Source organism: Rhinoderma darwinii, chromosome 2 (genome assembly GCF_050947455.1).
Source record: "Rhinoderma darwinii isolate aRhiDar2 chromosome 2, aRhiDar2.hap1, whole genome shotgun sequence".
NCBI lineage: Eukaryota > Metazoa > Chordata > Amphibia > Anura > Rhinodermatidae > Rhinoderma > Rhinoderma darwinii.
The window spans coordinates 425022872-425049428 of NC_134688.1; the positions used below are offsets into that span (position 1 = coordinate 425022872).

At 50.0% G+C, this 26557-nt stretch overlaps 1 protein-coding gene across 3 annotated transcripts in view; it reads left to right on the plus strand.

Moving 5' to 3' along the window:
- The window catches only part of LOC142741491 (uncharacterized), a 94041-nt gene that overhangs the window by 51379 nt on the left and 16105 nt on the right, over positions 1–26557 (plus strand). For 2 of the 3 annotated variants that reach the window (XR_012881162.1, XR_012881164.1), the window contains one exon: positions 18668–18772. The gene's annotated coding sequence lies outside the window, so the exon portion shown is untranslated. Of the gene's footprint in view, positions 1–18667; positions 18773–20706; positions 20983–26557 lie in introns of those variants that run through there. The other variant, XR_012881163.1, reaches the window with a different exon arrangement.

Sequence of the window (26557 nt, forward strand, 5' to 3'; positions counted from 1 at the left end):
ATATGGGGAGGAAATGCCCCCCTTACCATCAGAAAAAAGTGAAGGCTCCCATAACATCTGGAGGAGTAGGATGCACCAATACTATCCAGAGACAAATGATGCACCCTTACCATCAGGAGGAGGATTCATTTGTCTCATATGGGGAGAATAAACCCTCTTTACCATCAGAATGAGGTGAAGGCTCCCTTAACATCTGAAGGAGCCTGGAGAAGTAGGATGCGACCGTACTATCTAGAGACAAATGAGGCGCCCTTACCATCAGGAGGAGGAGGAGTCATTTGTCTCATATGGAGAGGAAATGCCCCCTTAACATCAGAATGAGGAGAAGGCTCCCTTAACATCAGGAGACTGGAGGAGTAGGAGGCGCCTATACCATCGGGAGACAAATGAGGCGCCCTTACTATCCGGAGGAGGAGTAATTTGTCTCGTATGGGGAGATGTCCCCCTTACCATCAGAAACAAGAGAAGGCTCCTTTAACATCTGGAGGAGTAGGAGGCGCCAATACTATGCAGAGACAAATGAGGCGACCTTTCCATCAGGAGGAGGATTCATTTGTCTCATATGGGGAGGAGAAAACCCGCTTTACCATCAGAATGAGGTGACGGCTCCCTAAACATCTAAAGGAGCCTGGAGGAGGAGGCGTCCGTAATATTTAGAGACAAATGAGGCGCTCTTACCATCAGGAGGAGGAGTCATTTGTTTCATATGGGGAGGAAATGGCCCCCTTACCATCAGAATAAGGAGAAGGCTCCCTTAACATCAGGAATCTGGAGGAGTAGGAGGCGCCTGTAACATCAAGAGACAAATGAGGCACCCTTACCATCAGGAGGAGGAGTCATTTGTCTTATATGGGGAGGAAATGTCCCCCTTACCATCAGAATGAGGAGAAGGCTCCCTTAACATCAGGAGTCTGGAGGAGTAGGAGGCACCTATAACATCAAGAGACAAATGAGGTGCCCTTACCATCAGGAGGAGGAGTCATTTGTCTCATATGGGGAGGAAATGCCCCCTTACCATCAGAATGAGGAGAAGGCTCCCTTAACATCAGGAGTCTGGAAGAGTAGGAGGCACCTATAACATCAAGAGACAAATGAGGCGCCCTTACCATCAGGAGGAGGAGTCATTTGTCTCCCTTAACATTTGCCCCGCTTACCATCAGAATGAGGAGAGGGCTCCCTTAACATCAGGTGTCTGGAGGAGTAGGAGGTGCCTATAACATCAAGAGACAAATGAGGCGCCCTTACCATTAGGAGGAGCATTCATTTGTCTCGTATAGGGAGGAGAAAACCTCCTCTACCATCAGAATGAGGTGAAGTCTCCCTTAACATCTGAAGGAGCCTGGAGGAGGAGGAGTCGCCGTAACATCTAGAGACAAATGACGCACCCTTACCATCAGGAGGAGGAGGAGTCATTTGTCTCATATGGGGAGGAAATGACCCCTTACCATCAGAATAAGGAGAAGACTTCTTTAACATCTGGGGAAATATGGAGGAGGAGGAGGTGCCCATACCATCTAGAAACAAATGAGGCACCCTTACCATCAGGAGGAGGAGTCATTTGTTTTATATGGGGAGGAAATGCCCCCCTTACCATCAGAATGAGGAGAAGGCTCCCTTAACATCAGGAGTCTGGAGGAGTAGGAGGCGCCTGTGACATCAAGAGACAAATGAGGCGCCCTTACCATCAGGAGGAGGATTCATTTGTCTCATATGGGGAGGAGAAAACCCCCTTTACCCACAGAATGAGGTGAAGGCTCCCTTAACATCTGAAGGAGCTAGGAGGAGGAAGAGGCGCCGTGCCATCTAGAGACAAATGAGGCGCCCTTACCATCAGGAGGAGGAGTCATTTGTCTCATATGGGGTGGAGAAAACCCCCTTTAACCTCAGAATGAGGTGAAGGCTCCCTTAACATCTGAAGCAGGCTTGAGGAGGTGCCGTACCATCTAGAAACAAATCAGGCGCCCTTACCATCAGGAGCAGGAGTCATTTGTCTTATATGGGGAGGAAATGCCCCCTTACCATCAGAATGAGGAGAAGGCTCCCTTAACATCTGGAGTCTGGAGGAGTAGGAGGCGCCTATAACATCGAGAGACAAATGAGGCGCCCTTACTATCTGGAGGAGGAGTCATTTGTCTTGTATGGGGAGGAGATGTCCCCCTTACCATCAGAAAAAAAAGAGAAGGCTCCTTTAACATCTGGAGGAGTCTGGAGGAGTAGGAGGCGCCAATACTATGCAGAGACAAATGAGGCGCCCTTTCCATCAGGAGGAAGATTAATTTGTCTCATATGGGGAGGAGAAAACCCCCTTAACCATCAGAATGAGGTGAAGGCTCCCTTAACATCTAAAGGATCCTGGAGAAGTAGGAGGTGCCCGTAAACGGTACAAAAACGGCTGAAAAGTCGGAAGCAGAACGCCTCCAAACATCTGCCCATTGATTTCAATGGGAAATACGGCGTTTTGTTCTTACGGGGCATATTTTTACGCGGCCGTTTTTAAAACCGGCCGCGTAAAAAAATGCCCGCGACAAAGAAGTGAATGTCACTACTTGAGCTGTTTTTGGAGCCGTTTTTCTCCAAAAACGGCCGTAAAAAACGCAGCGAAAAACGCGAGTTGCTAAAAAAAGGCTGAAAATCAGGAGCTGTTTTCCCTGCAGCTCCGTATTTTTAGACGTTTTTTCTAAGAGTGTGAACATAGCCTTACCATCAGGAGGAGCATTCATTACTTTCCTATAGGAAGGAGAATTCCCCCTTACCATTGGAATCAAGTGGAGGCTCCCTTAACATCTGGAGAAGTCTGGAGGAGGAGAAGGCGCCCGTACCATCTAGAGACAAATGAGGCGCCCTTACCATCAGAAAAAGGTGGAGGCGCACTTTACATCTGGAGAAGTCTGGAGGAGGAGGCACCGTACCATCTAGAGATAAATGAGGCTCCCTTACCATTAGGAGGAGGAGTAATTTGTCTTATATGGGGAGGAAATGCCCCCCTTACCATCAGAAAAAAGTGAAGGCTCCCATAACATCTGGAGGAGTAGGTTGCACCAATACTATCCAGAGACAAATGATGCACCCTTACCATCAGGAGGAGGATTCATTTGTCTCATATGGGGAGAATAAACCCTCTTTACCATCAGAATGAGGTGAAGGCTCCCTTAACATCTGAAGGAGCCTGGAGAAGTAGGATGCGACCGTACTATCTAGAGACAAATGAGGCGCCCTTACCATCAGGAGGAGGAGGAGTCATTTGTCTCATATGGAGAGGAAATGCCCCCTTAACATCAGAATGAGGAGAAGGCTCCCTTAACATCAGGAGACTGGAGGAGTAGGAGGCGCCTATACCATCGGGAGACAAATGAGGCGCCCTTACTATCCGGAGGAGGAGTAATTTGTCTCGTATGGGGAGATGTCCCCCTTACCATCAGAAACAAGAGAAGGCTCCTTTAACATCTGGAGGAGTAGGAGGCGCCAATACTATGCAGAGACAAATGAGGCGACCTTTCCATCAGGAGGAGGATTCATTTGTCTCATATGGGGAGGAGAAAACCCGCTTTACCATCAGAATGAGGTGACGGCTCCCTAAACATCTGAAGGAGCCTGGAGGAGGAGGCGTCCGTAATATTTAGAGACAAATGAGGCGCTCTTACCATCAGGAGGAGGAGTCATTTGTTTCATATGGGGAGGAAATGGCCCCCTTACCATCAGAATAAGGAGAAGGCTCCCTTAACATCAGGAATCTGGAGGAGTAGGAGGCGCCTGTAACATCAAGAGACAAATGAGGCACCCTTACCATCAGGAGGAGGAGTCATTTGTCTTATATGGGGAGGAAATGTCCCCCTTACCATCAGAATGAGGAGAAGGCTCCCTTAACATCAGGAGTCTGGAGGAGTAGGAGGCGCCTGTGACATCAAGAGACAAATGAGGCGCCCTTACCATCAGGAGGAGGATTCATTTGTCTCATATGGGGAGGAGAAAACCCCCTTTACCCACAGAATGAGGTGAAGGCTCCCTTAACATCTGAAGGAGCTAGGTTGAGGAAGAGGCGCCGTGCCATCTAGAGACAAATGAGGCGCCCTTACCATCAGGAGGAGGAGTCATTTGTCTCATATGGGGTGGAAATGCCCCCTTAGCATCAGAATGAGGAGAAGGCTCCCTTAACATCTGGAGTCTGGAGGAGTAGGAGGCGCCTATACCATCTAGAGACAAATGAGGCGCCCTTACCAGCAGGAGGAGGAGTCATTTGTCTCATATGGGGTGGAAATGCCCCCTTAGCATCAGAATGAGGAGAAGGCTCCCTTAACATCTGGAGTCTGGAGGAGTAGGACGCGCCTATACCATCGAGAGACAAATGACGCGCCCTTACCATCAGGAGGATGAGTCATTTGTCTCATATGGGGTGGAGAAAACCCCCTTTAACATCAGAATGAGGTGAAGGCTCCCTTAACATCTGAAGCAGCCTGGAGGAGGTGCCGTACCATCTAGAAACAAATGAGGCACCCTTACCATCAGGAGGAGGAGTCATTTGTCTTATATGGGGAGGAAATGCCCCCCTTACCATCAGAATGAGGAGAAGGCTCCCTTAACATCAGGAGTCTGGAGGAGTAGGAGGCGCCTGTGACATCAAGAGACAAATGAGGCGCCCTTACCATCAGGAGGAGGATTCATTTGTCTCATATGGGGAGGAGAAAACCCCCTTTACCCACAGAATGAGGTGAAGGCTCCCTTAACATCTGAAGGAGCTAGGAGGAGGAAGAGGCGCCGTGCCATCTAGAGACAAATGAGTCGCCCTTACCATCAGGAGGAGGAGTCATTTGTCTCATATGGGGTGGAAATGCCCCCTTAGCATCAGAATGAGGAGAAGGCTCCCTTAACATCTGGAGTCTGGAGGAGTATTAGGCGCCTATACCATCGAGAGACAAATGAGGCGCCCTTACCATCAGGAAGAGGAGTCATTTGTCTCATATGGGGAGGAAATGACCCCTTACCATCAGAATGAGGAGAAGGCTCCCTTAACATCAGGAGTCTGGAGGAGTAGGAGGCACCTATAACATCGAGAGACAAATGACGCGCCCTTACCATCAGGAGGAGGAGTCATTTGTCTCATATGGGGAGGAGAAAACCCCCTTTACCAACAGAATGAGGTGAAGGCTCCCTTAACATCTGAAGGAGCCAGGAGGAGGAGGAGGCGCCGTGCCAGCTAGAGACAAATGAGGCGCCCTTACCATCAGGAGGATGAGTCATTTGTCTCATATGGGGTGGAGAAAACCCCCTTTAACATCAGAATGAGGTGAAGGCTCCCTTAACATCTGAAGCAGCCTGGAGGAGGTGCCGTACCATCTAGAGACAAATCAGGCGCCCTTACCATCAGGAGCAGGAGTAATTTGTCTCATATGGGGAGGAAATGCCCCCTTACCATCAGAATGAGGAGAAGGCTCCCTTAACATCTGGAGTCTGGAGGAGTAGGAGGGGCCTATAACATCGAGAGACAAATGAGGCGCCCTTACTATCATTTGTCTTGTATGGGGAGGAGATGTCCCCCTTACCATCAGAAAAAAAAGAGAAGGCTCCTTTAACATCTGGAGGAGTCTGAAGGAGTAGGAGGTGCCAATACTATGCAGAGACAAATGAGGCGACCTTTCCATCAGGAGGAGGATTCATTTGTCTCATATGGGGAGGAGAAAACCCGCTTTACCATCAGAATGAGGTGACGGCTCCCTAAACATCTGAAGGAGCCTGGAGGAGGAGGCGTCCGTAATATTTAGAGACAAATGAGGCGCTCTTACCATCAGGAGGAGGAGTCATTTGTTTCATATGGGGAGGAAATGGCCCCCTTACCATCAGAATAAGGAGAAGGCTCCCTTAACATCAGGAATCTGGAGGAGTAGGAGGCGCCTGTAACATCAAGAGACAAATGAGGCACCCTTACCATCAGGAGGAGGAGTCATTTGTCTTATATGGGGAGGAAATGTCCCCCTTACCATCAGAATGAGGAGAAGGCTCCCTTAACATCAGGAGTCTGGAGGAGTAGGAGGCGCCTGTGACATCAAGAGACAAATGAGGCGCCCTTACCATCAGGAGGAGGATTCATTTGTCTCATATGGGGAGGAGAAAACCCCCTTTACCCACAGAATGAGGTGAAGGCTCCCTTAACATCTGAAGGAGCTAGGTTGAGGAAGAGGCGCCGTGCCATCTAGAGACAAATGAGGCGCCCTTACCATCAGGAGGAGGAGTCATTTGTCTCATATGGGGTGGAAATGCCCCCTTAGCATCAGAATGAGGAGAAGGCTCCCTTAACATCTGGAGTCTGGAGGAGTAGGAGGCGCCTATACCATCTAGAGACAAATGAGGCGCCCTTACCAGCAGGAGGAGGAGTCATTTGTCTCATATGGGGTGGAAATGCCCCCTTAGCATCAGAATGAGGAGAAGGCTCCCTTAACATCTGGAGTCTGGAGGAGTAGGAGGCGCCTATAACATCGAGAGACAAATGAGGCGCCCTTACCATCAGGAGGAGGAGGAGTCATTTGTCTCATATGGAGAGGAAATGCCCCCTTAACATCAGAATGAGGAGAAGGCTCCCTTAACATCAGGAGACTGGAGGAGTAGGAGGCGCCTATACCATCGGGAGACAAATGAGGCGCCCTTACTATCCGGAGGAGGAGTAATTTGTCTCGTATGGGGAGATGTCCCCCTTACCATCAGAAACAAGAGAAGGCTCCTTTAACATCTGGAGGAGTAGGAGGCGCCAATACTATGCAGAGACAAATGAGGCGACCTTTCCATCAGGAGGAGGATTCATTTGTCTCATATGGGGAGGAGAAAACCCGCTTTACCATCAGAATGAGGTGACGGCTCCCTAAACATCTGAAGGAGCCTGGAGGAGGAGGCGTCCGTAATATTTAGAGACAAATGAGGCGCTCTTACCATCAGGAGGAGGAGTCATTTGTCTTATATGGGGAGGAAATGTCCCCCTTACCATCAGAATGAGGAGAAGGCTCCCTTAACATCAGGAGTCTGGAGGAGTAGGAGGCGCCTGTGACATCAAGAGACAAATGAGGCGCCCTTACCATCAGGAGGAGGATTCATTTGTCTCATATGGGGAGGAGAAAACCCCCTTTACCCACAGAATGAGGTGAAGGCTCCCTTAACATCTGAAGGAGCTAGGTTGAGGAAGAGGCGCCGTGCCATCTAGAGACAAATGAGGCGCCCTTACCATCAGGAGGAGGAGTCATTTGTCTCATATGGGGTGGAAATGACCCCTTAGCATCAGAATGAGGAGAAGGTTCCCTTAACATCTGGAGTCTGGAGGAGTAGGAGGCGCCTATACCATCTAGAGACAAATGAGGCGCCCTTACCAGCAGGAGGAGGAGTCATTTGTCTCATATGGGGTGGAAATGCCCCCTTAGCATCAGAATGAGGAGAAGGCTCCCTTAACATCTGGAGTCTGGAGGAGTAGGACGCGCCTATACCATCGAGAGACAAATGACGCGCCCTTACCATCAGGAGGATGAGTCATTTGTCTCATATGGGGTGGAGAAAACCCCCTTTAACATCAGAATGAGGTGAAGGCTCCCTTAACATCTGAAGCAGCCTGGAGGAGGTGCCGTACCATCTAGAAACAAATGAGGCACCCTTACCATCAGGAGGAGGAGTCATTTGTCTTATATGGGGAGGAAATGCCCCCCTTACCATCAGAATGAGGAGAAGGCTCCCTTAACATCAGGAGTCTGGAGGAGTAGGAGGCGCCTGTGACATCAAGAGACAAATGAGGCGCCCTTACCATCAGGAGGAGGATTCATTTGTCTCATATGGGGAGGAGAAAACCCCCTTTACCCACAGAATGAGGTGAAGGCTCCCTTAACATCTGAAGGAGCTAGGAGGAGGAAGAGGCGCCGTGCCATCTAGAGACAAATGAGTCGCCCTTACCATCAGGAGGAGGAGTCATTTGTCTCATATGGGGTGGAAATGCCCCCTTAGCATCAGAATGAGGAGAAGGCTCCCTTAACATCTGGAGTCTGGAGGAGTATTAGGCGCCTATACCATCGAGAGACAAATGAGGCGCCCTTACCATCAGGAAGAGGAGTCATTTGTCTCATATGGGGAGGAAATGACCCCTTACCATCAGAATGAGGAGAAGGCTCCCTTAACATCAGGAGTCTGGAGGAGTAGGAGGCACCTATAACATCGAGAGACAAATGACGCGCCCTTACCATCAGGAGGAGGAGTCATTTGTCTCATATGGGGAGGAGAAAACCCCCTTTACCAACAGAATGAGGTGAAGGCTCCCTTAACATCTGAAGGAGCCAGGAGGAGGAGGAGGCGCCGTGCCAGCTAGAGACAAATGAGGCGCCCTTACCATCAGGAGGATGAGTCATTTGTCTCATATGGGGTGGAGAAAACCCCCTTTAACATCAGAATGATGTGAAGGCTCCCTTAACATCTGAAGCAGCCTGGAGGAGGTGCCGTACCATCTAGAGACAAATCAGGCGCCCTTACCATCAGGAGCAGGAGTAATTTGTCTCATATGGGGAGGAAATGCCCCCTTACCATCAGAATGAGGAGAAGGCTCCCTTAACATCTGGAGTCTGGAGGAGTAGGAGGCGCCTATAACATCGAGAGACAAATGAGGCGCCCTTACTATCATTTGTCTTGTATGGGGAGGAGATGTCCCCCTTACCATCAGAAAAAAAAGAGAAGGCTCCTTTAACATCTGGAGGAGTCTGAAGGAGTAGGAGGCGCCAATACTATGCAGAGACAAATGAGGCGACCTTTCCATCAGGAGGAGGATTCATTTGTCTCATATGGGGAGGAGAAAACCCGCTTTACCATCAGAATGAGGTGACGGCTCCCTAAACATCTGAAGGAGCCTGGAGGAGGAGGCGTCCGTAATATTTAGAGACAAATGAGGCGCTCTTACCATCAGGAGGAGGAGTCATTTGTTTCATATGGGGAGGAAATGGCCCCCTTACCATCAGAATAAGGAGAAGGCTCCCTTAACATCAGGAATCTGGAGGAGTAGGAGGCGCCTGTAACATCAAGAGACAAATGAGGCACCCTTACCATCAGGAGGAGGAGTCATTTGTCTTATATGGGGAGGAAATGTCCCCCTTACCATCAGAATGAGGAGAAGGCTCCCTTAACATCAGGAGTCTGGAGGAGTAGGAGGCGCCTGTGACATCAAGAGACAAATGAGGCGCCCTTACCATCAGGAGGAGGATTCATTTGTCTCATATGGGGAGGAGAAAACCCCCTTTACCCACAGAATGAGGTGAAGGCTCCCTTAACATCTGAAGGAGCTAGGTTGAGGAAGAGGCGCCGTGCCATCTAGAGACAAATGAGGCGCCCTTACCATCAGGAGGAGGAGTCATTTGTCTCATATGGGGTGGAAATGCCCCCTTAGCATCAGAATGAGGAGAAGGCTCCCTTAACATCTGGAGTCTGGAGGAGTAGGAGGCGCCTATACCATCTAGAGACAAATGAGGCGCCCTTACCAGCAGGAGGAGGAGTCATTTGTCTCATATGGGGTGGAAATGCCCCCTTAGCATCAGAATGAGGAGAAGGCTCCCTTAACATCTGGAGTCTGGAGGAGTAGGACGCGCCTATACCATCGAGAGACAAATGACGCGCCCTTACCATCAGGAGGATGAGTCATTTGTCTCATATGGGGTGGAGAAAACCCCCTTTAACATCAGAATGAGGTGAAGGCTCCCTTAACATCTGAAGCAGCCTGGAGGAGGTGCCGTACCATCTAGAAACAAATGAGGCACCCTTACCATCAGGAGGAGGAGTCATTTGTCTTATATGGGGAGGAAATGCCCCCCTTACCATCAGAATGAGGAGAAGGCTCCCTTAACATCAGGAGTCTGGAGGAGTAGGAGGCGCCTGTGACATCAAGAGACAAATGAGGCGCCCTTACCATCAGGAGGAGGATTCATTTGTCTCATATGGGGAGGAGAAAACCCCCTTTACCCACAGAATGAGGTGAAGGCTCCCTTAACATCTGAAGGAGCTAGGAGGAGGAAGAGGCGCCGTGCCATCTAGAGACAAATGAGTCGCCCTTACCATCAGGAGGAGGAGTCATTTGTCTCATATGGGGTGGAAATGCCCCCTTAGCATCAGAATGAGGAGAAGGCTCCCTTAACATCTGGAGTCTGGAGGAGTATTAGGCGCCTATACCATCGAGAGACAAATGAGGCGCCCTTACCATCAGGAAGAGGAGTCATTTGTCTCATATGGGGAGGAAATGACCCCTTACCATCAGAATGAGGAGAAGGCTCCCTTAACATCAGGAGTCTGGAGGAGTAGGAGGCACCTATAACATCGAGAGACAAATGACGCGCCCTTACCATCAGGAGGAGGAGTCATTTGTCTCATATGGGGAGGAGAAAACCCCCTTTACCAACAGAATGAGGTGAAGGCTCCCTTAACATCTGAAGGAGCCAGGAGGAGGAGGAGGCGCCGTGCCAGCTAGAGACAAATGAGGCGCCCTTACCATCAGGAGGATGAGTCATTTGTCTCATATGGGGTGGAGAAAACCCCCTTTAACATCAGAATGAGGTGAAGGCTCCCTTAACATCTGAAGCAGCCTGGAGGAGGTGCCGTACCATCTAGAGACAAATCAGGCGCCCTTACCATCAGGAGCAGGAGTAATTTGTCTCATATGGGGAGGAAATGCCCCCTTACCATCAGAATGAGGAGAAGGCTCCCTTAACATCTGGAGTCTGGAGGAGTAGGAGGCGCCTATAACATCGAGAGACAAATGAGGCGCCCTTACTATCATTTGTCTTGTATGGGGAGGAGATGTCCCCCTTACCATCAGAAAAAAAAGAGAAGGCTCCTTTAACATCTGGAGGAGTCTGAAGGAGTAGGAGGCGCCAATACTATGCAGAGACAAATGAGGCGACCTTTCCATCAGGAGGAGGATTCATTTGTCTCATATGGGGAGGAGAAAACCCGCTTTACCATCAGAATGAGGTGACGGCTCCCTAAACATCTGAAGGAGCCTGGAGGAGGAGGCGTCCGTAATATTTAGAGACAAATGAGGCGCTCTTACCATCAGGAGGAGGAGTCATTTGTTTCATATGGGGAGGAAATGGCCCCCTTACCATCAGAATAAGGAGAAGGCTCCCTTAACATCAGGAATCTGGAGGAGTAGGAGGCGCCTGTAACATCAAGAGACAAATGAGGCACCCTTACCATCAGGAGGAGGAGTCATTTGTCTTATATGGGGAGGAAATGTCCCCCTTACCATCAGAATGAGGAGAAGGCTCCCTTAACATCAGGAGTCTGGAGGAGTAGGAGGCGCCTGTGACATCAAGAGACAAATGAGGCGCCCTTACCATCAGGAGGAGGATTAATTTGTCTCATATGGGGAGGAGAAAACCCCCTTTACCCACAGAATGAGGTGAAGGCTCCCTTAACATCTGAAGGAGCTAGGTTGAGGAAGAGGCGCCGTGCCATCTAGAGACAAATGAGGCGCCCTTACCATCAGGAGGAGGAGTCATTTGTCTCATATGGGGTGGAAATGCCCCCTTAGCATCAGAATGAGGAGAAGGCTCCCTTAACATCTGGAGTCTGGAGGAGTAGGAGGCGCCTATACCATCTAGAGACAAATGAGGCGCCCTTACCAGCAGGAGGAGGAGTCATTTGTCTCATATGGGGTGGAAATGCCCCCTTAGCATCAGAATGAGGAGAAGGCTCCCTTAACATCTGGAGTCTGGAGGAGTAGGAGGCGCCTATAACATCGAGAGACAAATGAGGCGCCCTTACCATCAGGAGGAGGAGGAGTCATTTGTCTCATATGGAGAGGAAATGCCCCCTTAACATCAGAATGAGGAGAAGGCTCCCTTAACATCAGGAGACTGGAGGAGTAGGAGGCGCCTATACCATCGGGAGACAAATGAGGCGCCCTTACTATCCGGAGGAGGAGTAATTTGTCTCGTATGGGGAGATGTCCCCCTTACCATCAGAAACAAGAGAAGGCTCCTTTAACATCTGGAGGAGTAGGAGGCGCCAATACTATGCAGAGACAAATGAGGCGACCTTTCCATCAGGAGGAGGATTCATTTGTCTCATATGGGGAGGAGAAAACCCGCTTTACCATCAGAATGAGGTGACGGCTCCCTTAACATCTGAAGCAGCCTGGAGGAGGTGCCGTACCATCTAGAAACAAATGAGGCACCCTTACCATCAGGAGGAGGAGTCATTTGTCTTATATGGGGAGGAAATGCCCCCCTTACCATCAGAATGAGGAGAAGGCTCCCTTAACATCAGGAGTCTGGAGGAGTAGGAGGCGCCTGTGACATCAAGAGACAAATGAGGCGCCCTTACCATCAGGAGGAGGATTCATTTGTCTCATATGGGGAGGAGAAAACCCCCTTTACCCACAGAATGAGGTGAAGGCTCCCTTAACATCTGAAGGAGCTAGGAGGAGGAAGAGGCGCCGTGCCATCTAGAGACAAATGAGTCGCCCTTACCATCAGGAGGAGGAGTCATTTGTCTCATATGGGGTGGAAATGCCCCCTTAGCATCAGAATGAGGAGAAGGCTCCCTTAACATCTGGAGTCTGGAGGAGTATTAGGCGCCTATACCATCGAGAGACAAATGAGGCGCCCTTACCATCAGGAAGAGGAGTCATTTGTCTCATATGGGGAGGAAATGACCCCTTACCATCAGAATGAGGAGAAGGCTCCCTTAACATCAGGAGTCTGGAGGAGTAGGAGGCACCTATAACATCGAGAGACAAATGACGCGCCCTTACCATCAGGAGGAGGAGTCATTTGTCTCATATGGGGAGGAGAAAACCCCCTTTACCAACAGAATGAGGTGAAGGCTCCCTTAACATCTGAAGGAGCCAGGAGGAGGAGGAGGCGCCGTGCCAGCTAGAGACAAATGAGGCGCCCTTACCATCAGGAGGATGAGTCATTTGTCTCATATGGGGTGGAGAAAACCCCCTTTAACATCAGAATGAGGTGAAGGCTCCCTTAACATCTGAAGCAGCCTGGAGGAGGTGCCGTACCATCTAGAGACAAATCAGGCGCCCTTACCATCAGGAGCAGGAGTAATTTGTCTCATATGGGGAGGAAATGCCCCCTTACCATCAGAATGAGGAGAAGGCTCCCTTAACATCTGGAGTCTGGAGGAGTAGGAGGCGCCTATAACATCGAGAGACAAATGAGGCGCCCTTACTATCATTTGTCTTGTATGGGGAGGAGATGTCCCCCTTACCATCAGAAAAAAAAGAGAAGGCTCCTTTAACATCTGGAGGAGTCTGAAGGAGTAGGAGGCGCCAATACTATGCAGAGACAAATGAGGCGCCCTTTCTATCAGGAGGAAGATTAATTTGTCTCATATGGGGAGGAGAAAACCCCCTTAACCATCAGAATGAGGTGAAGGCTCCCTTAACATCTAAAGGATCCTGGAGAAGTAGGAGGTGCCCGTAAACGGTACAAAAACGGCTGAAAAGTCGGAAGCAGAACGCCTCCAAACATCTGCCCATTGATTTCAATGGGAAATACGGCGTTCTGTTCTTACGGGGCATATTTTTACGCGGCCGTTTTTAAAACCGGCCGCGTAAAAAAATGCCCGCGACAAAGAAGTGAATGTCACTACTTGAGCTGTTTTTGGAGCCGTTTTTCTCTCCAAAAACGGCCGTAAAAAACGCAGCGAAAAACGCGAGTTGCTAAAAAAAGGCTGAAAATCAGGAGCTGTTTTCCCTGCAGCTCCGTATTTTTAGACGTTTTTTCTAAGCGTGTGAACATAGCCTTACCATCAGGAGGAGCATTCATTACTTTCCTATAGGAAGGAGAATTCCCCCTTACCATTGGAATCAAGTGGAGGCTCCCTTAACATCTGGAGAAGTCTGGATGAGGAGAAGGCGCCCGTACCATCTAGAGACAAATGAGGCGCCCTTACCATCAGAAAAAGGTGGAGGCGCACTTTACATCTGGAGAAGTCTGGAGGAGGAGGAGGCACCGTACCATCTAGAGATAAATGAGGCTCCCTTACCATCAGGAGGAGGAGTAATTTGTCTTATATGGGGAGGAAATGCCCCCCTTACCATCAGAAAAAAGTGAAGGCTCCCATAACATCTGGAGGAGTAGGATGCACCAATACTATCCAGAGACAAATGATGCACCCTTACCATCAGGAGGAGGATTCATTTGTCTCATATGGGGAGAATAAACCCTCTTTACCATCAGAATGAGGTGAAGGCTCCCTTAACATCTGAAGGAGCCTGGAGAAGTAGGATGCGACCGTACTATCTAGAGACAAATGAGGCGCCCTTACCATCAGGAGGAGGAGTCATTTGTCTCATATGGGGAGGAAATGGCCCCTTTACCATGAGAACGAGGAGAAGGCTTCCTTAACATCAAGAGGAGTCTGGAAGAGTAGGAGGCGCCCATACCATCAAGTGACAAATGAGGCGCCCTTACCATCAGGAGGAGGATTCATTTGTCTGCAATGGGGAGATGAAGGCCCCCTTACCATCAGAATAAGGAGGAGGCTCCTTTAACATCTGGAGCGGTCTGCAGGAGAAGGAGGCGCTCGTACCATCTAGAGACAAATGAGGAGCTAAAACCATCAGGAGGAAAAGTCATTTGCCTCATATGGGGGAGAAGGAGGCCCCCGTACGATCAGAATGAGGAAAAGGCTCTGTTAACATCTGGAGGAGTAGGGGGCACCAATACCATCTAGGGACAAATGAGACACCCTTACTATCAGGAAAAGGATTCAATTGTCTCATAAGGGGAGGAGAAGGCCCCCTTACTTTCAGAATAAGGAGGAGGCTCCTTTAACTTCTGGGAGGAGGAGGCGCCCATACCATATAGAGACAAATGAGGCGCCTTTGCCATCAGGCGAAGTCATTTGTCTCATTGTCTCATATGGGTAGGAAGTGGCCCCCTAACCATCAGAATGAGGTGAAGGCTCCCTAAACATCTGGAGAAGTCCGAAGGAACAGGAGTTGCCCATACCATCTAGAGACAAATCAGAAGCCCTTAAGAAACAGCAGCAGGAGTCATTTGTCTTATATGGGGTGTTAAAAGCACCCCTTATCATCAGAATGAGGAAAAGTCTTCCTTAACATCAGGAGGAGTCTGGAAGAGTAGAAGGTGCCTATACCATCGATAGACAAATGAGGTGCCCTTACCATTAGGAGGAGGAGTCATTTGTCTCATATGGGGAGGAGGAGGCCACCTTATTATCAGAAAAAGGAGAAGGCAGGGAAACCTTGTCGAGAAGGCAGGGAAACCCTGTCGTGTGAATAGGGCCTAAGGCAAACCTGTGCTTAGTGATACAGTATTCTGCCAGCTGAAGCTATAATTATGAATCTAAAATGTCTGGAATCTATTGTGAAGTATGTACCAAACCAGAGTTCCCAATTTTGAACAAATACTTACAACACTCTCAGGCCAGATCCACACGTGACAGAAATGCTGCAGATTTGCTGTGCGCATTTCCGGCCAGAAAATCGACTGCGGAATACAGTACCAGCCATGTAGATGAGATTTGAAGAAATCCCATTTACATGCTGAGGAATATTCCAGCACGGATCTTGACATGCGTAGTGGATTTTAAAATCCACATTATGTCACCTGCTGTTGCGGATGTTTCCTGTTTTTTTTAATGAGTGGTGAAATCCGCAGCAAAATCCGCGAAATCCACCGCGTGGAGACCGAGCCTAAAAGATACAATGTTGCAGTAGATATTATTAGTCGAATTGCTCCGTTCAATTTAGTTGATGAAAGTTGTTAAGATTTTGGAAAGCAATTGTGCATGACTGGGAAATGTGATACTGCAGCAGTGTGGGGTGGGATCCGGCTGCACCCACTACTTACTCTTGTAAGCCTTAGGCTGTTTTAGGCATTGGTATACTGGGTTTTGTTCAGTAACATTATGGTGATATTTCTGTATTAAATAGTAGTAATATTTATTAAAGGGGTTTTCCCATAATCAATATTTATCACCTGTCCAAAGGATAGGTGATAAATATGTTATTGGTTGCGTTCCGATCGCTGGTATCCCCACCGATCTTGAGAATGGGCTAACCTGACTGTCCCGATGCACCTCATATGACAGGAGCGGTAATGTGCAGCCGAGCATGCGCAGTACTGCTCCTTTCATATGGGGATAGATGTAAAATATTGATTATAGGAAAACCCCTTTAACTGTATTACTGTATCATTGGAGGTATATTATTATACATAGAAAATTGCCTTATAACTATGTTGTCTTAAGTAAGTACAGCTGCATAACTACTGCTGTAGCAGCCATAGCGGATGCCAGGGGGCCCGCGGCATGAGGTGTCCCCCATGCCTTGTGGTTCCGCTAGCAACCGCTATGGCTGCTACAGTGGTAACGACACCACATTCAATAGTATCTGCGTCCTTAGGACGCAGATACCATTGAACACTATGGCAGAGCAGGGAGATATCTCCCTGCTCTGAGATTTACTGGGCTACAGGTAGGGGCGGAATGGCAATGTAAACTACCGGGAAGATTCCCGGTGGGCTGGTCAGTCAACGGGCCTCTCCAATACCTCCACCTCCCCTGCACACAGCACACTCTGTGCCACTTGGAATTGCTAATTGGATGAGAGTTTTTAGTCCATTAGCCCATAAGTCCATTAGCCCATTAGTCCAATCAGCAGGTCCTCTTGCAGCTATGGGAGAACCAATGGAGTGATAGTGGGCGGAGCCATGACGTGAAGGTGGCACTGCAAGGCAAGTTGCAGGAGAGAGTAAAAGAGCCTAGGCTGCAATGTACTAGTAAAAGTTAGGGCTTATTCAGACGAACGTGATATACGTCCGTGCAACGCGCGTGATTTTCACGTGCCTCGCACGGACCTATGTTCATCAAAGGGGCCATTCAGACAGTCCGTGAGTTTCAAGCAGCGTGTGCCCGCTGCGTAAAACTCACGACATGTCCTATATTTGTGCGTTTTTCGCGCATCACACACCCATTGAAGTCAATGGGTGCGTGAAAATCACGCGCAGCCCACGGAAGCACTTCCGTGTGACGCGCGTGATTCGCGCAACAGCAGTAAAAACTATGAATATAAACATAAAAGCACCACGTGCTTTTCTGTTTCCAAACATACAAACAGAGTGTCATAATGATAGTAGCTGCGCGAAAATCACGCAGCCACGCATCATACGCTGCTGACACACGGAGCTGTTATGTACATTTTGCGCGTGCAAAACGCAGCGTTTTTTGCGCGCGCAAAACGCACACGCTCGTGTGTATCCGGCCTAAGAGTAATGTTGGGGGGAAATGTCTGATATATTTAATGTGCTGGGGCAGGTGGGATGAAAATGTGAAAAAAAATTGCCACATTCAAAAGGCTGGTTTCATATGCAGCGATCAAAAAATGTGTTTAACCGCACCATTATCCCGCGATTTTCCAAAAATATAGGCAAAATCACACCATTTTTTGTTGCGATTTTCTGAATTTTTTTTTCAAAATGGTGCTGTAAGGGTATGTGCACACACACTAATTACGTCCAAAATTGACGGACGTATTTCGGCCGCAAGTACCGGACCGAACACAGTGCAGGGAGCCGGGCTCCTAGCATCATAGTTATGTACGATGCTAGGAGTCCCTGCCTCGCTGCAGGACAACTGTCCCGTACTGTAATCATGTTTTCAGTACGGGACAGTAGTTCCACGGAGAGGCAGGGACTCCTAGCAACGTACATAACTATGATGCTAGGAGCCCGGCTCCCTGCACTGTGTTCGGTCCACTACTTGCGGCCGAAATACGTCCATCAATTACGGACGTAATTAGTGTGTATGCACATACCCTAAGAAATGAATTTTGACCATGGCATGTGAATCCAGCCTCATGAATATGTGCCACTCCTGTGCCCTGTTCTATAACTTTGGGTTTAACGTCGCGGTAAAAATGTGTCTTGACTGCGCTGGGAAAACCCAGTTTCAGCCTCAGCCTCGGAATTTCCACAACGGAAATCTGTGTTGAAATCCCGCAGCATTTACAGTAGCAGCAAAGTGAATAATATTTAGAAAATCTCATGCCCACACTGCAGAAAAAAAACACAGCGTAGACATTAATAAATTGACCTGCGGTGCGGAATTTAAATCCACAGCATGTCAATTTATGCTGTGTTTTCTTTGATTTTCTGTTGTGGCTTTTCCCTTTTGAATTCAATTGGGTTGCAAAACCCGCAAAAGAAAGCCATGTGCGATTCCGCCGCAAAAATCGCAACTCAGAAAAAAAAAATCATACTTACCCAGAACTTTCTCCTTCTTCCTTTTAAGACGAAACGTGCTGCGGGTCCCAGGTCAGATACACTGAGCAGTTTTTACGCAGCATATCCGACCCGTGGGAACCCGACCTCAGGCTGGGTTTAAAAAGCTGCAGCTTTGGTCCTTATTTTGCGGCGATTAGCGCAATATAGTTTCTAAATGCTACAGGTTTTTTTGTGATTTTGCAAAAACGACAACCGCAGTGTGTGAACCCAGCCTAAAGTATGACACGGGACCGCTGAGGTGCAATGCCTTGCTTAATTGGGTGTTAGCCCCCCCTACTGTAATTGCTCCGACTTTGTATTTTTGCATTGGCTTGAACTACCACCAATGTGACTATGGCTAATGATTTTTTTTGCCTGTCTACTTGTGTTGGCCCCGCCTGCCACCAATTTTGATTTTTTTCCAGGGCCAGTTTAAGCTCCCAATCCGACCCTGGCTACAGACGCCGCCTACACATGGATCCCATCGGCGTTGAGGATGCTTTGGAGAAGCTCCGTTAGTCACGGGAATGGTGGGTATAATTTTTTTCGTTTTATTTGTTTGCGGGGGCGTTATCTTCAAGGGAGAGGTGCGGGTGCTATCTACAAGTAGGGGCTGTATGGCACTATCTACAGGGTGCTGTATGCCACTATCTACAGGGGGGCTGTATGGCACAATCTACAGGAGGGCTGTATGACACAATCTACAGGGGGGCTGTATGGCACAATCTACAGGGGGGCTGTATGGCACAATCTACAGGGGGGCTGTATGGCACAATCTACAGGGGGGCTGTATGGCACAATCTACAGGGGGGCTGTATGGCACAATCTACAGGGGGGCTGTATGGCACAATCTACAGGGGGGCTGTATGGCACAATCTACAGGGAGGCTGTATGGCACAATCTACAGGGGGGGCTGTTTGGCGCTGTCTACCATGGGTGGGGCCCAGTCAACAGTTTGCTATGGGGCCCAGTTTTCCCCAGTTACGCCCCTGAGTAAGTAATATATATATATGTATATATATATACACATACAGTGGATATAAAAAGTCTACACACCCCTGTTAAAATGCAAGGTGCTTGCGTGTTAAAAAATCAGTACAAGATTAATCATTTCAGAACTTTTTCGACCTTTAATGTGATCCATAATCTGTACAATTCCATTGAAAAACAAACAAATAATTTACGGGGATAAATAAAAATAACAAAACTACAATAGTGTGGTTGCATAAGTGTGAACACCCTTTTATAATTGCGGATGTACTTGTGTTCTGAATTAGCCAATCACATTTAGGCCTCATTTACACGAGCGTAATATACGCGCATGCGACGCGCGTGCTTTTCACGCGTGTCGTACGCACCTATATTACTCTATGGGGCAGTGCAGACGATGCGTGAATTTTGCGCAGCGCGAGTGCGTTGCGTAAAACTCACGACATGTTCTATAATCGTGCGTTTTTTGCGCATCACGCACCCATTGAAGTCAATGGGTGCGTGAAAATCACGCATACCGCACGGAAGCACTTCCGTGCGAATTGCGTGATTCGCGCAAGAGCTGTCAAAAGGATGAATGTAAACAGAAAAGCACCACGTGCTTTTCTGTTTACAAACATCCAAACGGAGTGTCAAATTAGAGATGAGCGCACCGAACTTCACCGGGTTCGGCCAAACTCATTTTGACCGAACCCGGCAAAAATTTTTCCGGTACGCGACGTCGGGAGACAGTCACTGTCCACGGTGCTGAAAGAGTTAAACTGGTTCAGCACCATGGACAGTGACTTCCGATCACAATATACATGTACGTGTAAAAAAAAACAGAAGTTCTGACTTACCGATAACTCCCGGGTTCTTCCTCCAGTCTGACCTCCCGGGATGACAATTCAGTCCAAGTGACAGCTGCAGCCAATCACAGGCCAAGCACAGGCTGCAGCCAATCACAGGCTGCAGCGGTCACTTGGACTGCCGAGTCATCCTGGGAGGTGGGGCCGGATGACAAGAGAGGGACGCGTCACCAAGGCAACGGCCGGGAGACCGGACTGGAGGAAGCAGGAAGTTCATGGTAAGTATTAAAGTCTTTTTTTTATTCACAGATTGGTGTATATTTTGATCGGAATTCACTGTCGAGGGTGCTGAAAGAGTTACTGCCGATCAGTTAGCTCTTTCAGCACCCTGGACAGTGACGGACGTCGACTGGCCTCATCTCTATGATGGCGGCTGCGCGAAAATCACGCAGCCGCGCATCATACATGGATGACACACGGAGCTGTCAAGTGCCTTTTGCGCGCGCAAAACGCAGCGTTTTTTGCGCGCGCAAAACGCACACGCTCATGTAAATCAGGCCTTAAACTCATGTTAAATAGTAGTCAGTACACAGCTGCCATTATTTAAAGTGATTCTGACTACCCCCATATAAAGTTCAGCTGTTCTATTAGGATTTTCCTGACATTTTCTTTGTTGCATGTGACAGCAAAATTCATGCTCCGTAAAGAGCTTACAACACATCAAAGGGATCTGATTGTTGAAAGGCATCGGTCAGAAGAAGGGTACCAAAGAATTTTCAAAGCATTAGATATACCATGGAACACAGTGAAGACTGTCATCAAGAAGTGGATTGTATTTGGCACAATAGTGACAATACCAAGAACTGGACGTCCCTCAAAACTTGATGAAAGGACAAGACAAAAATTGGTCCGGGAGGCTACCAAGAGGCCTACAGCAACATTAAAGGAGCTGCAGGACTTTCTGAAAGGTAAGGGTTTTGTAGTGCATGTGACAACAATCTCCCATATTCTTCATATGTCTGGGATGTGGGGTAGGGTGGCAAGATGGAAGCCTTTTCTAACAAAGAAAAACATCCAACCTGGCTATGTTTTGCAAAGACCTACATCAAGTCTGCCAAAAGCATGCAGGAAAACGTGTTATGGTCTGATGAGACCAAGGTTCAACTTTTTGGCTATAATTCCAAACGGTATGTTTGGCACAAATTCAACACTGCACATCACCAAAAGAACACCATACCCACAGTGAAGCATGGTAGAGGCAGCATCAGTGGCGTAACTACCACAGTAGCAGCAGTAGCAGCTGCTACGGGGCCCGGGCATGGGGGGGCCCGTGTCGCCCTGACAGTCAGGCACATTACATTATGTGCCACTGCCAGGCCTGGAGGCAAGGGCCCCCTCATGCCTAGTAGTAGCATCACGAGTCACGACACTAACGTTACACTAGGCATCCGGGGGGGGGGCCCGGTGACAGCCGCGGGGGGGGGGGTCCGGGGGCCCGGTGATATTCACTGCACACTGTGCACTCCACTGATAGTCCTCCCACACACAGTGGAATAGGACGGCGATACGTGGTAGGAGGAGCGCTCAGGCAGGGGAGAGGACAGGGGGCAGAGCTAAACGACTGACGCGAGACTTCGGGCGGAGGACAGTACAGTGAGGAGCCAAGGACTGCCGGAGTAAAGTCAGGACTGCCGGAGTACTAGCATCCCATAGGACGGGCGGAGGACGTGCAGACTGCAGAGGACAGGTACATGATGTACATCAAATAAAAAAGTTCATGGGAGAAGGGAAAAGTTTTTAGGTAGAAAAATCTGCCTCATAATTCCTTCCGGAATTTTGAGGCATATTTTGAACACTTCCCGCATTTTTGTTGCGGGCCGTGGGCAGAAAAACGCAGCAAAAAATGCATTTTCTGCCTGCCATTGTTGTCAATGGGAAGTCGGAGACAGAAACGCCCGAAGAAAGGGCATTAGGCTATGTTTACACAGAGTATTTTGACTAGTTTTTTGACGCGGAAACCGCGTCGCAAAACTCGTCAAAAACGGCCAGAAAATGCCTCCCATTGATTTCAATGGGAGGCGTCGGCGTCTTTTTCCCGCGAGCAGTAAAACTGCCTCGCGAGAAAAAGAAGCGACATGCCCTATCTTCGGGCGTTTACACCTCTGACCTCCCATTGACTTCAATGGGAGGCAGACAAAGCGTATTTCGCTGTGTTTTATGCCCGCGGCGGTCAATGGCCGCTGGCCAAAAACGCCGATTCGGCGTGCAGGGAGAGGAAAATCTGCCTCAAACTTCCAAACAGAATTTTGAGGCAGATATTCCTCCTGCAAAAAACTCTGTGTGAACATAGCCTAACGCTTCTTTTTCCCGCAGGCGTTTTTTACTGCTCGCAGGAAAAATGTCATGGTTTTCAATGGGAGGCACTTTCTGACGTTTTTTGCCACGGTTTTCGCGTAAAAAAACTCAGTGGGAACTCCCCCTAACACAGTGGCGGAACTACCGCTATAGCAGCCGTAGCAGCTGCTACGGGGCCCGCGGCATGAGGGGGCCCATGTCGCCCGCCGGCACGGGCCCCCACCATGGCCAGAGGCTCCGCTAGCAGCCGCTATGGCTGCTACAGCGGGACGCCACTGAACACTACGGCAGAGAAGGGAGGTATCTCCCCGCTCTGCCATTAAACATAAGACATGTATCCCCTCTCCACAGGATCTCCACAGGACAGGGTATACATGTGTGATCGCTGGCATTGATAGGGAGAACGGGGGACTGAAAGTCCCCTGAAGTTCTCCATCACAAGCCTCGGACTTCCGGGGTCTGTGTCGGCAGTTCCGTAGAAATGAATGGAGCGCCGGTCGCGCTTGTGCGCATGCGTGACCAGCGCTCCTTTCATTTTTCTTGAGCTGCGCAGACGCCGGAAGTCAGAGGTGAGTGATGGAGAACTTCGGGGGACTTTCGATCCCCCATTCTCCCTATCAATGCCAGCGATCACACATGTATCCCCTATCCTGTGGAGAGGGGATACATGTCTTTTGTCTTTTCACACTGTAGGTCGCATTTTTTTGGGGGGTTGGGGCTGTATGGCGTTCCCTACAGGGGGGGCTGGAAGGCGTTCCCTACAGGGGGGGCTGTATAGCGTTCCCTACTGGGGGGGCTGTATGGTGGTCCCTACAGGGGGGGCTGTATGGCGTTCCCTACAGGGGGGGCTGTATGGCGTTCCCTACAGACCCCCCTGTAGGGAACGCCATACAGACCCCCTGTAGATAACGCCATACAGACCCCCCTGTAGATAACGCCATACAGACCCCCCTGTAGATAACGCCATACAGTCCCCCCTGTAGATAACGCCATACAGACCCCCCTGTAGGGAACGCCATACAGCCCCCCTGTAGATAGCGTCATACAGCCCCCTCTGTAGATAGCGCCATACAGCCCCCTCTGTAGATAGCGCCATACAGTCCCCCTGTAGATAACGCCATACAGCCCCCTCTGTAGATAGCGCCATACAGACCCCCCTGTAGATAACGCCATACAGTCCCCCCTGTAGATAACGCCATACAGACCCCCCTGTAGGGAACGCCATACAGCCCCCCTGTAGATAGCGCCATACAGCCCCCTCTGTAGATAGCGTCATACAGCCCCCTCTGTAGATAGCGCCATACAGTCCCCCTGTAGATAACGCCATACAGCCCCCTCTGTAGATAGCGCCATACAGTCCCCCTGTAGATAACGCCATACAGCCCCCTCTGTAGATAACGCCATACAGACCCCCTGTAGATAACGCCATACAGACCCCCTGTAGATAACGCCATACAGACCCCCCTGTAGGGAACGCCATACAGACCCCCCTGTAGATAACGCCATACAGTCCCCCCTGTAGATAACGCCATACAGACCCCCTGTAGATAACGCCATACATACCCCCTGTAGGGAACGCCATACAGACCCCCCCCTGTAGATAACGCCATACAGTCCCCCCTGTAGATAGCGCCATACAGCCCCCCTGTAGATAGCGCCATACAGCCCCCTCTGCAGATAACGCCATACAGCCCCCCTGTAGATAGCGTCATACAGCCCCCTCTGTAGATAGCGCCATACAGCCCCCTCTGTAGATAGCGCCATACAGTCCCCCTGTAGATAACGCCATACAGCCCCCTCTGTAGATAGCGCCATACAGACCCCCCTGTAGATAACGCCATACAGTCCCCCCTGTAGATAACGCCATACAGACCCCCCTGTAGGGAACGCCATACAGCCCCCCTGTAGATAGCGCCATACAGCCCCCTCTGTAGATAGCGTCATACAGCCCCCTCTGTAGATAGCGCCATACAGTCCCCCTGTAGATAACGCCATACAGCCCCCTCTGTAGATAGCGCCATACAGTCCCCCTGTAGATAACGCCATACAGCCCCCTCTGTAGATAACGCCATACAGACCCCCTGTAGATAACGCCATACAGACCCCCTGTAGATTACGCCATACAGACCCCCCTGTAGGGAACGCCATACAGACCCCCCTGTAGATAACGCCATACAGTCCCCCCTGTAGATAACGCCATACAGACCCCCTGTAGATAACGCCATACATACCCCCCTGTAGGGAACGCCATACAGACCCCCCCTGTAGATAACGCCATACAGTCCCCCCTGTAGATAGCGCCATACAGCCCCCCTGTAGATAGCGCCATACAGCCCCCTCTGCAGATAACGCCATACAGCCCCCCTGTAGATAGTGTCATACAGCCCCCTCTGTAGATAGCGCCATACAGCCCCCTCTGTAGATAGCGCCATACAGTCCCCCTGTAGATAACGCCATACAGCCCCCTCTGTAGATAGCGCCATACAGTCCCCCCTGTAGATAGCGCCATACAGTCCCCCCTGTAGATAGCGCCATACAGTCCCCCCTGTAGATAGCGCCATACAGTCCCCCCTGTAGAGAACGCCATACATACCCCCCTGTAGGGAACGCCATACAGACAACCCCCTGTAGATAACGCCATACAGTCCCCCCTGTAGATAGCGCCATACAGCCCCCTGTAGATAGCGCCATACAGCCCCCTCTGCAGATAACGCCATACAGCCCCCCTGTAGATAGCGTCATACAGCCCCCTCTGTAGATAGCGCCATACAGCCCCCTCTGTAGATAGCGCCATACAGTCCCCCTGTAGATAACGCCATACAGACCCCTCTGTAGATAGCGCCATACAGTCCCCCCTGTAGATAGCGCCATACAGTCCCCCCTGTAGATAGCGCCATACAGTCCCCCCTGTAGATAACGCCATACATACCCCCCTCCCTGTAGATACCGCCATACAGTCCCCCCTGTAGATAGCGCCATACAGCCCCCTCTGTAGATAGCGCCATACAGTCCCCCCTGTAGATAACGCCATACAGTCCCCCCTGTAGATAGCGCCATACAGCCCCCCTGTAGATAGCGCTATACAGCCCCATCTACAGATAACGCCATACAGCCCCCCTGTAGATAGCGTCATACAGCCCCCTGTAGATAACGCCATACAGCCCCCTCTGTAGATAGCGCCATACAGTCCCCCCTGTAGATAGCGCCATACATACCCCCCTGTAGGGAATGCCATACAGATAACCCCCTGTAGATAACGCCATACAGTCCCCCCTGTAGATAGCGCCATACAGCCCCCTGTAGATAGCGCCATACAGCCCCCTCTGCAGATAAGGCCATACAGCCCCCCTGTAGATAGCGTCATACAGCCCCCTCTGTAGATAGCGTCATACAGCCCCCTCTGTAGATAGCGCCATACAGCCCCCTCTGTAGATAGCGCCATACAGTCCCCCCTGTAGATAGCGCCATACAGTCCCCCCTGTAGATAGCGCCATACAGTCCCCCCTGTAGATAACGCCATACATACCCCCCTGTAGATAGCGCCATACAGCCCCCTCTGTAGATAGCGCCATAAAGTCCCCCCTGTAGATAACGCCATACAGTCCCCCCTGTAGATAACGGCATACAGCCCCCTGTAGATAACGCCATAGAGCCCCCTGTAGATAACGCCATACAGTCCCCCCTGTAGATAGCGCCATACAGTCCCCACTGTAGATAACGCCATACAGCCCCCTCTGTAGATAGCGCCATACAGTCCCCCCTGTAGATAGCGCCATACCGTCCCCCCTGTAGATAGCGCCATACAGTCCCCCCTGTAGATAACGCCATACAGCCCCCTCTGTAGATAGCGCCATACAGTCCCCCTCTGTAGATATCTACAGGGGGGCTGTATGGCGTTATCTACAGGGGGGACTGTATGGCGCTATCTACAAAGGGGGCTGTATGGCGTTATCTACAGGGGGGACTGTATGGCACTATCTACAGAGGGGGCTGTATGGCGTTATCTACAGGGGGGACTGTATGGCGCTATCTACAAAGGGGGCTGTATGGTGTTATCTACAGGGGGGACTGTATGGCGCTAACGCCATACAGCCCCCTTTGTAGATAGCGCCATACAGTCCCCCCTGTAGATAACGCCATACAGCCCCCCTGTAGATATCTACAGAGGGGGACTGTATGGCG